This window comes from Taudactylus pleione, unplaced genomic scaffold (assembly GCF_031769625.1).
Source record: "Taudactylus pleione unplaced genomic scaffold, aTauple2 ptg001575l, whole genome shotgun sequence".
Classification (NCBI taxonomy): Eukaryota; Metazoa; Chordata; class Amphibia; order Anura; family Myobatrachidae; genus Taudactylus; species Taudactylus pleione.
The window spans coordinates 417,857-431,731 of NW_028285972.1; the positions used below are offsets into that span (position 1 = coordinate 417,857).

At 44.0% G+C, this 13,875-nt stretch overlaps 1 protein-coding gene across 5 annotated transcripts in view; it reads left to right on the forward strand.

Moving 5' to 3' along the window:
* LOC148442276 (claudin-16-like) overlaps positions 1-13,875 on the forward strand; it is a 263,777-nt gene that overhangs the window by 226,550 nt on the left and 23,352 nt on the right. The window lies entirely within an intron of this gene.

The window sequence follows — 13,875 nt, forward strand, 5'->3', positions numbered from 1 at the left end:
ATCCCTGATGATAGTTTTGCATTAAAACCGAAAAGTTGGCTAGTGGTTGCAGTACCGTCTTTTCATTTTCTAATTCCTGCCGTGCCACACCTCCTTGGATGATATATATATATAAACATATATACACATATATACACACATACACACACACACACACTTCACTTTAGACAGACAGCACACACCTCCAGCTCCACTAACAGGATTGCCTGGCACATAAATGGTAGATGTACAAAAAAGAGCCAGCACATCCAAATTAATCAAATAGCAAAAGTTATTTTATCCAGAAAACGTCCATATGGTGCATAATCATATAAAGTGCATATCAGCAGAAAAAAGGGAGGCTTTCAGCATCAAATTGACAGGAGCAAGATTCAATCAAACATAAATAATGTACTCATCATGTTCGCATCAAAGCACATGCCAACCCAGTAGTAGCCAGCCCAACGGCTGTTTCGGTGGTCAATAACCACCTAAGTCAGGAGCATGGCTATACACACATACATATACACACGCGCGCGCTTGAGGTGGCACTCAGGCATAAATAACCAGCGAGGAAACTGGCAATGTAATACCGACGTTTCAATACCTTTAATGTATTTTACTCAGGGTACAAAAATGAACATACAAACATTCACTTATATAAGCCCAGTAATCACCACAAGTGGAACACCTGTTACACTGCAGCTGCATATGGCTCCCTCCTTCCTGTGAGCAACGTCACAAATGTCTCGGCAACTCAGTATAAACAAAGGGAGTCCGAGAAATCTGGACCGCCTACCAATGATAATGATAATCAAGAATAGCGGGGTTGCCTAGCAGCGCAAAAAAGATATAACAAAAATTTCCAAATACCACATTCAACGTTAGGAGGTCTGAGTGGCAGATCGGTGATCCCGTCTAGGGGATGCAGTCCCAGCACCCCCCCCCCCCTTCCCCGGCCGGCAGACCAATCCATACCCTCAGAAAACAGTACAATATATTAAGTGTACTGTATAGTGAGTGTGTAAATAACAGTAATTATTGAACACAGTAATATATAAAACAAGCTCTATGAAACAATATGAAAATAGCTAGTGCAACATATCAAAATTGTTTATACATTAAGCAGGGGTTCCTAACCACAGTCCTCAAGGCACACTAACAGTCCAGGTTTTAAGGATAGCCTACTTGAGCACAGGCAGCTTAATTAGTACCTCAGATATTTTGATTAAACCATCTGTGCTTTAGCATGGATATCACCAAAACCAGGACTGTTAGTGTGTCTTGAGGACCGAGGTTGGGAATCACTGCATTAAAGCAAGTAAAATACTCAGTCAAAAATCATCCAAGAGAGATAAATAAACAGGGACATGCAGTCAGAGGAGACAGAGCCTCCCCTGTCATACTCCTGAGATTTGATATAGTTTTTTTTAGAATAATACAAAGAAGATATTTATAACTTAGAAACATCTTCTTTGTTTATTGCAGTGGTTCTCAAACTTGGTCCTCAGGACCTCACACAGTTCACTTTTTCCAGGTCGCCTAGCAGGTGCACAGGTGTATTTGTTACTCACTGACACAATTTAAAAGAGCAACAGGTGCAGCTAACTATTTAACTTGTAATTATGTGAGGAGACCTGCAAAACATGCACTGTTTGGGGTCCTGAGGACCGAGTTTGAGAACCTGTGGTTTACTGTAATCGTTTTTATAGTTAACACTTAGCAGCTTTGTGGAGCTCCCTGGGACTGCAGGAAGAGGAGAGATGATCAGCAACAGCTCAGTCTTGCTTCTGAATAGTCAGACACTGCTTGCAGAGCTGGGGTGGGGCCACACCACGGGCAGTAAGCTGTACAGAAAGAGAGCTAATAGAGGCATACCTATGAGTATGGGGGGGCATGCCTTGAGCACTGATGGACATGTTGGATGTGTCATGTGATCAGGAAGTGCACTGCAGTGTTTAGAGATTGGAGTTTAGCAGCAGCAAGAGAAGACACAATAATGCAGGTAGAAGAATTAATGGACACTGAAGCTTAGTGTAGTGAGGGGAGAGTTACAGTGAGTAGGGGGTGAGACAGGCTCCCAGCACTCAGACCCATCTCTATGTGTGCCTCCCCAGCCATTGACCTCACTGCACATCGCTACAAATAAATCACATTAGGTAACAACATACTAATACTATTTAAATACAGCTATAATATATTAAGGTGCAAATCCCAAATATGAAAGATAAAGGGGTGCAACAAACATCATATGGTCACACAAAAAAAATTGGAGCCCCAATGTTTCATTGAGATCTCGCAGAGATAGAAGGTCAGCTTATGGATCCAATAAGATTCCATCTGAAGCAACATTTTGTCCCTATCACCCCATCTCGGAGGGAAAGGTACATAATCTATGATTTTGTAGCGGACTGGGCCAATGCATGGAGGTAAGTGGCAAAATGTCATGCCACTGGCTGGTCACTGTCCCCGAAGAGGATGGCAGCACGACTCGCTGATCTGTTCAAAGCCATCCTCTCCTTGAACTGCCTACTTATTTTGCAAGGGCAAATGAAGGTATTAACGACAGTTATGCTTGATCTTAAATTTAAATCCTGAATGCGGGTTTTTGATAGTGTCACCTAGTAGCATATAGCCACAGGTGACACAACCAAGACATCTGTAACATCCTTCACGGGAATGACTCAAAAATGTGAGGATGTGGGTTTGTGAAAACTAGTCACATCTGTGTGAACTACCCAACTCCTAATATTCTTCCCTAGGGATGTAGTCAGGAAGCCCGACAGTGAAAGCCCGGCATGGGACTAATGATAGGCGTCTAAATACCGACACCTATCCTTAGCCCTATGCCGAAAGCTCGATGCCTGGCATACCGAACGTAGGTAAGCCGGGCATCGGGAGCATATAGCCGCGGGGGTAGAGGGTTAGGGACTCCCAGAGGAACTTAGGGTTATGCACCCCTCAGGGTGGGGGGGGGTTAGGCTAGGGGAAGGGGGGTTAGGGTCAGGCACCACCAGGGGGAGGTTAGATCTAGGCACCCCCCGGGAGGGTTAGGTTTTGGAACCCCTGGGGGGTGGTTATGGTTAGGCACAAGGGGGAGGTTAGGGTTAGGCACACCTAAGGGAGGGTTAGGGTACTCACTTACCTTAGTCGGGATCTTTATCTGCCGGCATAAGGATTTCATCTGCCAGGCTTAGGTCCGGCGGTTATACATGCAGATTCCCTTCCCTATTTGGTGTCCTGTCATTAAACTTTTTCCCTTCCGCATTTTGAGGTCAGAATCACTCTGGATAATGGTCCAGAGCTGTTTGGTGGCACCTTTGGTAACATGGCTACATGTAGTGTATCTGTTTGGCCTAATGATTTTAGATTTGATATATTTTTTAGTATTAGACAATAATGTTTAACTTAATGTAACTTAATTACATAGCTTACTAGCTGGTGAAAATACTAATCAGCATTTGTTATATCTCAAGCACCTAAAGGTGCCCATACATCAGCTACTGTTTGTCGCGAACCGGCGATGCGATGGGAAATGTCTGCGTTTCCAGGTGGAAACGTCGAACTCCCACCATCGATGTTCTGCGATCCATTGCCGGATTGCAGACATTTGTTATGTTAAATGTCGGCGATTTGATGATTGCAATAATTTTTTGATCGCGATCGTCAAATCGCCAAAATCCAACATGTTGGATTTCTGCGATCCGGCGATGCCGGGTTGCAGCCGGGTTGTATGGGGCCCATTGGTAAATACTAGTACACATAAACCAAAGTTTTGCACAGCATGTGACAGTGTAAAGCAGGTTACACAATGTTCTTAATACAACTGCGTTTTTTCTGGTTCACCAAATATACTTACGTATACCGAATGTTCTGCCTTGTCAGTTCCTTTGCCATGCTAGAAGCGGCTGGTGTATGCTTTGCGACAAAGCAGTGCAGAGGTCCCCTACGAGCCACTATATGTAACATGGGGTACAGAAGTGAGGACTCCAGACAGGCAGGTACACTTGGTAAAGCAGTGTCTTTTTAATGGTAGAAGACACTGCACCTTAGCATACGTGAGGTTAGGCCTGCACACATAGAGCCACATAACAAAAATGAACAAACAGACTAAGGCCCTCATTCAGACCCGGACGCAAGTGACCGTTCGTACGTTGGGCAAACGTAAAAAAATATTTAAATTCAGGCACACGCTCGTATTTTCGTTCACATCAAAACATCCTCCCCAAACTCAGGTGACCCCTCCTCTAACTAACGAGCGTGCCAAATAGCGAGCGTACATCCCGAAGTGGTTTGAAGGGAACGCACGCACTAGTACTACCCGGAAGTTGGACTGTCACATTTCGATTAACTGCTCGTTTATTCTGCCTACCTCCCTCAATCTTAACATGCCAATCAATATATCAATTAGCTTAATTGTTTTTTTGTTTTTTTTTACACAATGCAATAAACTTTATTTATGTCCGTGTTTGTGTTTACCCGCAGAATACGTACGGCTTAAACATTCGCTTCTAATTGTCAAAATACATGTTAGCCCCTATTAAATAATTGTTAGATTAGTTTTTATACCCGCATATTTCATGGAGTTCATTTCTTTATGTAAATTTGCTTACGCATGTCCCTGCATCAAGCCTATCATAAGTCTCCACAGATTTCTGGCCCTGTCGAACACATGACTCATACACTAACCAATAGAATTGCTCCTATTTATTTCCTAAATACATTAGCCAATCATAAAATTTTGGAGCACTTTATGAAAAATTATTTTTAGGAAAAACTCCATTGCCATCATGAGAGCCTCCGCATTCACCAGGCGCGAGCTGCTGGTGCTTACGGAGGTGATGGATAGGCGGATCACCAGCCAGCCGCCACCCATCACCAACCGCGAGAAGCGATCCGCATATGCGGAGGTTCGGGCCCGCCTGCGCTCCTTCGGCTCACGCCTCCATATCGGGCAGCTGGAGCGCAGGTGGTCGGACCTGCAACGGTGGACGCCCCGCTTGCTGGCATGCTTTCGCATGCAGATCGCAGAAAGTAAGTTTTATGGATTGTGTTTTTCATGTTTGTCTTTGTGGCCCTAACTGCATGGCCATGTTTTCCCTGTATTTCATATTTATTAATTCTCCTCATATCTGCATGGCCATGTTTTCCCTGTATTTCATATTTATTCATTCTCCTCATATCTGCATGGCCATGTTTTCCCTGTATTTCATATTTATTCATTCTCCTCATATTTGCATGGCCATGTTTTCCCTGTATTTCATATTTATTCATTCTCCTCATATCTGCATGGCCATGTTTTCCCTGTATTTCATATTTATTAATTCTCCTCATTTTTGTTTTTTTGTGGTTTTTGGGGGTGCATTTGAAATTGTTTTTTTGCGCGTTTTTTTGTGGGAACTAACCCCAATTTGTTTCCCATCTTTAAGGGGCCCAGCAAAGACTACGCCGTAAGCGTCCGGCCAGACGACGAGCCCGGCCACTCTCCCCAACCCCCAGCCAACAATCCAAATCCACTCCTTCCCCTATTCCCCACTCCTCCCCAGCCTTCCTACACCCTCAGACAGATTTTTCAGGCCTCCTTCCCCTCCGTCCCAATTCCCCCTCTCCTCCAACCACCCCTCTTAGAATGACCCCCTCCCCGGAGTCGGTCATTACCCCGCCCCGATCTTTGGGGAATGGACCCACCTCCGAGGAGGACGATGGAGGGCCTTCTGTAGCTGGCGTTGGGTCTTCCGGTATGTTTTTTTTGGTGTTTATTTATCGTCACAAACTGTTTGTATGTAATCATGGTTTTCTTTTGTGTTTTTTTTTTGTTTTTCATAATGTTTTTGGTTTTGGGCGATTGCCGTAACCTGTTACTGCTGTTTTCAACATACACATAGCACACCTGTCGGAATTTGGACATAGGCCTTGTATTTTTGCCCTACACCATTTTATTTTGATGAGTTTTAATGCAGTTTTTGATAATTGATTTTTGTGGAGTTTTTTATTAAAATATTTTGTAATGTGGTTTCACTATTGTTGTATTAATCCCCACACTTTTCTCACCCACAGAGGAACAGAGGCTTCGGGCCAATTTATCCGCCTGTGTGGCCCAGATGCACTCCAATATCATCGGGGTGCTGGTGGTCCTTGACCGTATGTCGGTCCTCCTTAGGGAGTAGTTTTTTATTTTGGGCACATTCTGTAAATAAATTGTTTTTTTGAAGTTACGTTCTGGCTCATTCGTTTTTTCAAAACCACATATTGTTTACCCTGACATAAGTAGAGTGTTCCTGCAATGAATTCAAATTTTGGACAATAAGAGTGTGTGTTGTATTTTTATGTCAAACAGCCACAAGAAACACCTAACAGTACCAATCTGATTTCCCTTTTTTGGTGTAGTCACAATTAGATATTTCTACATTTTACAGGTTCCTAGTTGGTGTGCAAGCAGCTTAGGGCAATATTACGAAGCAAAAGGATTGTACAGGCTTCCTTTTGGTGTTGGTTTGGACCCTGAATAAAGAAAACATATTTTCTCAAATGGCGTCAGTACTGGATTACCCCTTAGTCAAATGTGACGTGTGTGAACCTGGTTACTCTTGGTGGTAACGTTCCCAAAAAGGGACAACATTTCACTCTCAAAACATTTATTATCAACATAACTGAAAATTCAAAGTGGTCACTCACAAACAAAACACACAGTGATAATCTCAAATACAACACATAACAAAAAAACCACATCACATCCAAAAAATCAAGAACTGGTTAACGAAGGACCATGCCAACAGGATTCCACAGATATGGCGTTGCAATAAGGGTTCCAGATTATATTCCCAAAATATCCACATACAGGTTTTGTAAGGGTAGCAGGAAGTAGTCATCGTTGGAGTGCCAAAGATTATGTAAAAAAACAGAAGATGGAGCAAAAAATTAGCCAAAAATTAGATGTTCTCAAACAAACCCAACCACATTAGGTATCAACACTGTTTTTTTTCAAATCATTACCTAAAAAATCTGGCCACCACATCATCGCGTAAGGCCCCCCCACATACTGACCTCCGACCAACCTTGGGGGGGCCATCCTCAGGTAAGGCATCCTCTGGCTGCATTGTGACCCCACTCCTTATGGCGATGTTGTGAAATATCCCACACAGGACCACAATTTTCGAAACCATATCCGGCAAATACATGAGTTCGCCACCAGAGCGGTGGAGGCATCTGAATCGGCCTTTTAAAAGGCCGATACAGCGCTCCACCACTTGCCTGGTGGCTGTAAGTGCAGAATTATACTCACTTTGTGGCCCTGGTGTGGGAGCCAAATAAGGAGTGAGCAGCCAGGGCTTGCAAGGGTAGCCACTGTCTCCTGTGAAAACGAAAAGTCAACATCAGGCTCACTCTGTATGAAGCTTAACATTGTTATGTACTAAAGGTCTCCACTTACCCAGAAGCCACGCATCACCAGCTTGTAGGTTGTTTAATTTGTGCCATATCCCTGATTGCCGGATGACGAAGGAGTCATGTGCACTTCCTGGTAATTTTGCATTCAGGGACAGGATCTGGAGGGAGGCATCACATACCACCATTACATTGAGGGAGTGATAGTGTTTACGGTTTCTAAATATTGCCTCCAGCCGTGCTGGAGGCTGAAGTGGTATGTGAGTACCATCCACAACCCCTATGATGTGTGGGAAGCCAACTATTTGGTAAAAATTGGCCTTGACCACACTAAGGGCACCCATTTCCAAAGGCATTTGAATAAAATGATGGAGGTGCTTGAAAAGTGCCTCCATCACTGCCCTCAGGATCCGGGAAAAGGAGGATTGTGAGATGCCCGCCACTATTCCCACCGTTGTTTGGAACGATCCTGAGGCACAGAAATGTAACACCGCCATAAATTGCGTAAGTGGTGGAATTGCTGTAGGACTGTCAATTTGCAGCTCAAGATCACTCTCTATTAATGAGAGAGTGTCTATGATGATTTTGGGAGGAAGACGGTATCGTCTTAAAACCTCATCATCTGGCATTCCAAAAAGGGTGACACATGTTCGAAATATCTGGGGCCTTGCACGCCTACGATGCCTACGCCTGGAACGAGATTGAGGTTGGTCGGCTTCCGGGAGCAGGGCCAGAACAATCCGAACCATATCAACCTGAAATGACAACATTGGAATGTCAGCCTTTTTACCCCACCCATTAAAAATACATGTAACTTTGCTTGAAAATACCATCCATTGATGCTTACATGCCGGGGTATTGTCATGATATGTTGTCACTGCAAATAATAACATCAAAAATATACATCATTTTATGCTGGCCATGTCATTATTACAAATTTAAGCAAGACAAAACATAAAAGGGGACACACACACATTTGGGCAAAGAGCAAAACGACGTTGCGCACACTACGTCAAATTGAGGCCAAATGTAAGCAACCAATGCTCCAGCAAAATAAACATTTTTAAGGGATGAATACACATTTCACAAAGCGCTAATTAGTTCGCAAATACAAGGCACAATAGGAAGTAGTAAAAATGTGCTAATTAGTTCGCAAATACATGGCACAATAGGAAGTAGTAAAAATGCGCTAATTAGTTCGCAAATACATGGCACAATAGGAAGTAGTAAAAATGCGCTAATTAGTTCGCAAATACAAGGCACAATAACGGCGCAAAAATAATGTTAAAAAAAACAGAGTTCTAATTTGCTAAAAACAACGTAACATGTGGAAACCCAACCAAAGTTGCGTACAGACAAACAAGAACATTTCCTAAACAGTTTAACAAATGAACTTACCAAGAGATAATATATAAGAAACCGGACCAAAATGTTTTTGGGGCAGAGCCAAAATAAAACCTAAGAGAGATGAAATGACGGGAAAAACTTATTAGAAAAATCGACACCAGAATGAGAGACAAATTGACCCAAAGTTAGACTTCCACAAACTTACCAAAACTGGAAAAGACCAAAAAATTCAAAATGGAACAAAAACTAACGGAAAACAAAGAAAAAACAAACAAACAAAAAAAACCCACAAGAAACGCAATCTCCGACACCAGCCAACAATCAACTCCAACCAACGTAACCTCCAACATTCAATAAACGCCACCTCGAGTCAAGACGCCCCAAGCCATAAATAGTGTTTTGTTTCCCGCACAAATTAAGGAAGGATCAGAGGAACGCACAATCAATGATGCGGCCGCAAAATAAGGACGCATGTATAAATATGTCACGAGACAAAAACACAATTCTGGTGTATTTCTAGTTTGAACATCACACATGGCTACAGACCAGGGAAACAATGGACAACAGTCAGGCGGTAAGTATTTCATGCATTTTGACTCAATGATTAATTATAAACATAATATTGTGCACGTTGTGAGGTTGAGAATTCTGCAAATTTACCCAAATAGGAGAGGAGGATGACATGGAAGAGGCTGCTGGGCCCAGTATTCCGGGCAAAGCTGCCAAAAAGAAAAGGCAGCCACAATTCACAAGAAAGGAGATGGAGGTTTTGATTCAGAAATGTGTGGACATCCTGCCACAGGCAGACAGGAATATGAGTGCAAGCCAGAAGTGGAGAATGTGGGAAGAGGTAGCCGTGGATGTCAATAGGGTGGGTGATTATGTCCGTCTAGCCCGGGATGTCAAACGGCGGTAAGTAAACACTTGACCACCATAAAACCAAAAACCAAAGCAAATTAAAAGTAATGTTTCCAATTTAACCCACAGATGGCAAGACTTCAAATATCGCCTGAAACAAAAAATGGCCGACAGGGCTAGGCATGCAAGGGGGACAGGTGGAGGTCCCACCCCTGTGTCATTGGAGTTTAATGATTTAGAAGAGCTGGCACAGGGGTGTGTGCAGCCTGTGGAGGTGTTTGGCGTGTCCAACATGCATACGGACATGCCAGACTTTGCGGCTCCTCATGTTGTCCCAGGTAAATGTTGTGATGTCACCAACTCTGAAATGTCATTGTGCAATATGTAGATTCTAATGTGAGTCTTTTCTCATTTTTCCAACAGAGACACAGGCGGATGAGTCTGCTCCAGAGGGGAGCCTTGGCCGCAGGATTTCTGCTGGCTCTGCAGGGGAGGAACCAGTACATCCGGCTGAGGACCCTGCAGAAGCCAGTCCAGGGCAATCCCCCTCGCAGGCAGTGTCCCTCCTCACAGAACTCAATTTTAAATCGGATTTCCATACGGAGATTCTGCAGAGGATGGACGCCAGTCTGGTACGGGTGGCTGAGGCCCTAGAGCAAAATGCTGAGGCCAACGTGACCATTGGTCAGGCCCTGGCGGAAAATACCAGGGCCAACATCCGCATCGCCACTGCCCTGGAGCAGCTCGTTCGCCAGCACATGGTGGAGCCGACCTCCCTTCCTGCCGGAACATCAGGATCCTCCACCTCTGGCACAACATCAGCCAATCCTCCAAATGTGCCTAGCCCTGTGCCTAGTCCAGAGGCCACAACATCTGCCTCTGGACAGGCCAGCCCGATGACATCCCGGACCCGGTCTGGCGCCCTCCCTCCCCCAGCCAAACGGGCGAAAAAACGGTGACACCATTGGCTACTTTTCCCACACTCCTTCTGTGCTTGCCTCATATTCCTTTCTGGCCAAAACTTCCCTCTCCTTTCTTGTGAATTGTTTTTAATTTTTGCATTTACGTTTACCCAAAAATTATTGTTTGCACAATTAATAAATATTGTGGAACACTGCCAAAAATGTTGGAGTTCAATATGTGTATTTTTTTTTGGGTGGATACCAATAAATTTACCACAAATGTACGACTTTGTATTCTGACATTATTGAAAAAATGGGTTACTTTTAATCCGGGCCCACAAGCCAACAACGTTCAAAATAAAAAATTACACATTGCAAAAAAAGTGCTCGTTAAGGAACGTTTAAAACATTACCTAAGGAGGAAAAAACACCTTGCAAACTCAAAATGAGGGACCAAACCTAAACATGATGACATTATTGTTACAATAGTCCAAAAACGAACACATTGAGGCCAAAATACACCCCCACAAATGTACGCTAATTGATTGTGTAATCCAGACATTAGCAGCTATGATTTCCACCTGCGTTCAGTTTTGTGCTATCCCAAAAAACTGCTTTCAAAACACATACCAAGCCGGTTTTCAATCCAACACTAATTGAGTTTCTGACAAGCCGTGATTAATCGATGCAACATCGTGGAGTGCCGGGACGGAGGAGAAGGCCATCGCCACTGTGGTCGAGTTATCCAGCCCCTAAGCTGTGCAAGCATTTTGAAGGGAAAGAGGATCATCCAGTGACGTATGAGTTGGTACGAACACATTTGACGTTCGCATTTGTTAATGTATGTACGCCCAAAAAACGCCTCGCCACGCCTGCGTTTTTCCATCTCCACCCCCGTCAACGCCCAAAAACGGCCTGTTCTGTCAATCACATTTGACATGTCACTTCCTGTACGCTATTTGACGAACGAGACAAAAAAAACTCGCAATCTGCCGTACGCACATGCGCAGTGTAACACCGGCGCATGCGCGGTTACTCAACATCGGAACGCAACGAGCGTACTGCCTTTAACGAACGGCTCTAAATCAGGGCCTAAGTCTCAGCACTCCTTGTGCTAATTAGTCAGCAGTAGCTTGCAGCCACAATTTGGGCATGCTCTCCCAGCATAGCCCTTGGACCCTGGCACTACAACACTGTGGGGTCTAGTTATTAAGGGGAGAAAAGGGGGAAAAATGCTAAAGACAGAGAAAATCCCTGTACATACCGCTTCTCAGTATGTACTAAAGGGATTTTCTCTGCCTGCAGCCTGCCAGCGCTAAGTGCAGGCTACAATATCACACTGTACCTGGGGCACTTTGCGCTGCCATAAACACCTATGGCAGCGCTAAGTGTCCCAGGTATTACTAAGAGGAGATGTCACTTACCGTCTCTTGACTTCTCCAGCACTAATATCGCTGATATCGCCCCATGTAGCTGCTGGTATCTGCTACTCCTCACTGGAGAAACAGGACTTGAGCTGTGTCAGGTTTGCCATTTGTAAATAAAGTTTGTTGAAAAAAAAAAGTCGCTGGTGCCGGCTGGAGATGGTGAGTAACACAGGGCTGTAGGGGAAGGGAGTCTCAGCTGTTACCGCTGAGGGGGTGACTTAACGTTCATCCTCCTCGGCTGGTCTATTTTAGTAACTGCTGCGTTAGTAAGCTCCTGCTTCGCAGCTGTAGCTGGCGAAGCAGTAGTGGCATTAACACAGAGTCTTAGTAAATAGACCCCTGTGTCCCTACTTCCTGGCTGCTACTCAGCATCAGATGTGTGAGAGTTTGAAACCCTTCCTGTGCTCCAGTGATTATTCCAGCTGGGTCTGTGTAAATGTGAAAAACTGGAATTCCACACCTCCACTACTAGTGCAGAGCTTTCACTTCAGCCTCCCTTGGAGGGAGCTGATTTCACCAGAATGTAGGTAATTCAGGTGAGAGACAACCCCTCTCACCACTATATACTGTATATATATATATATATATATATAACCTTACAGTTTCACATGTCCCATTAAGGCTGCTTAGCATTGATCTGAAATGGACATGTTCCTTGTGCAATACAGATATGGTATGCCATCACAACCTGGGGTTAACTGCAGATTCAGCACTCTCACAGAATGAGATTGCTGTCACTCACAAAATGGTGGAGCTGCTAATTCACAGAATTGTGTGCTCATTGGAATACACAAATGCATTCTATGCAACTGTGGTTTGAGCAGTTATGTGGCTCCCACATCCCACTCTTCACAATCTCACTGGCTTCCAACATCCTTCTCACTGCATACATTTATCTCATTTAGAATACACGTCCAGCTCCCTTATTTTTAAAAATATCATACTCTGTCTATGCATGTACACTTTCTTCCCCTATATGCCTACATGCTGCGATATATTCCCCAATCCCTATTGCTGTGTGGTCTCACAAATGTGATAGTCTGTGTTCCCTCAACCGCACCAATGTTTTTCCCCAGCCGCACCGCCCTGCATCTGTGCCTTCTCCACAGCCACGCTGCTGTCTTTCTCTCATCTGTGGCATGCTTTCTTCCTCCATCTGCACTACTCTGGTCCCTCAATTGTGCAACGCTGTCTCCCACCACCACACGCACCATCTGTCTTCCTCCCCTCCACACCAATCTGTCTTCCCCAATCCCTACTGCTGTGTGGTCTCCGAACTATGGTAGTCTGTGTTCTCTCATCCGCACCAATCTGTCTTTCTCCATCTGCACCGTCCTGCATTCGTGCCATTCTGTTTCCTTCTGCACCACTGCCTTTCCCTAAGCCATGCCACTGTCTTCCTTTCCTCTGTGGCACTCTTTCTTCCTCCATCTGCACCACTCTGTCCCCACGATCAAAGTCAAATAATTGGATATGATCGCTTACAATTATTATCTGACGATATAGTCGTCTATGGTTGGATGACGTGTTACTAGGATGCTACTTTGCATCGCGCAATCCACACATATACTGATGCACATAACGCATCTATATATATATATATATATATATATAGACACACACATAGACGCTTGTATGTATATTCACATACGTACACATAGACGCTCATATGCGTATTCACATACATACATACGGACATTTGCTATCTCAATATACAGACGCACATATGCGAACGCATACATATAAAATGGTTCCCACACATTATAGTTAATAACCAGAGTTATTAAAGGTATATGTTAGCTAATAATTATGATGTAATATGTACTTAAATGAGATCTAAGGTTCAGAATACAGTGGACATGTTATGTTTGGTATCATACTAAATCCCTGTTTATTTGCAGGAAGTTGCATCATGCGTCCGCTAGTTATGGATGATTGGGTGTTATTGAATAGAATGTTATAACTTGTATGCAGTGTTG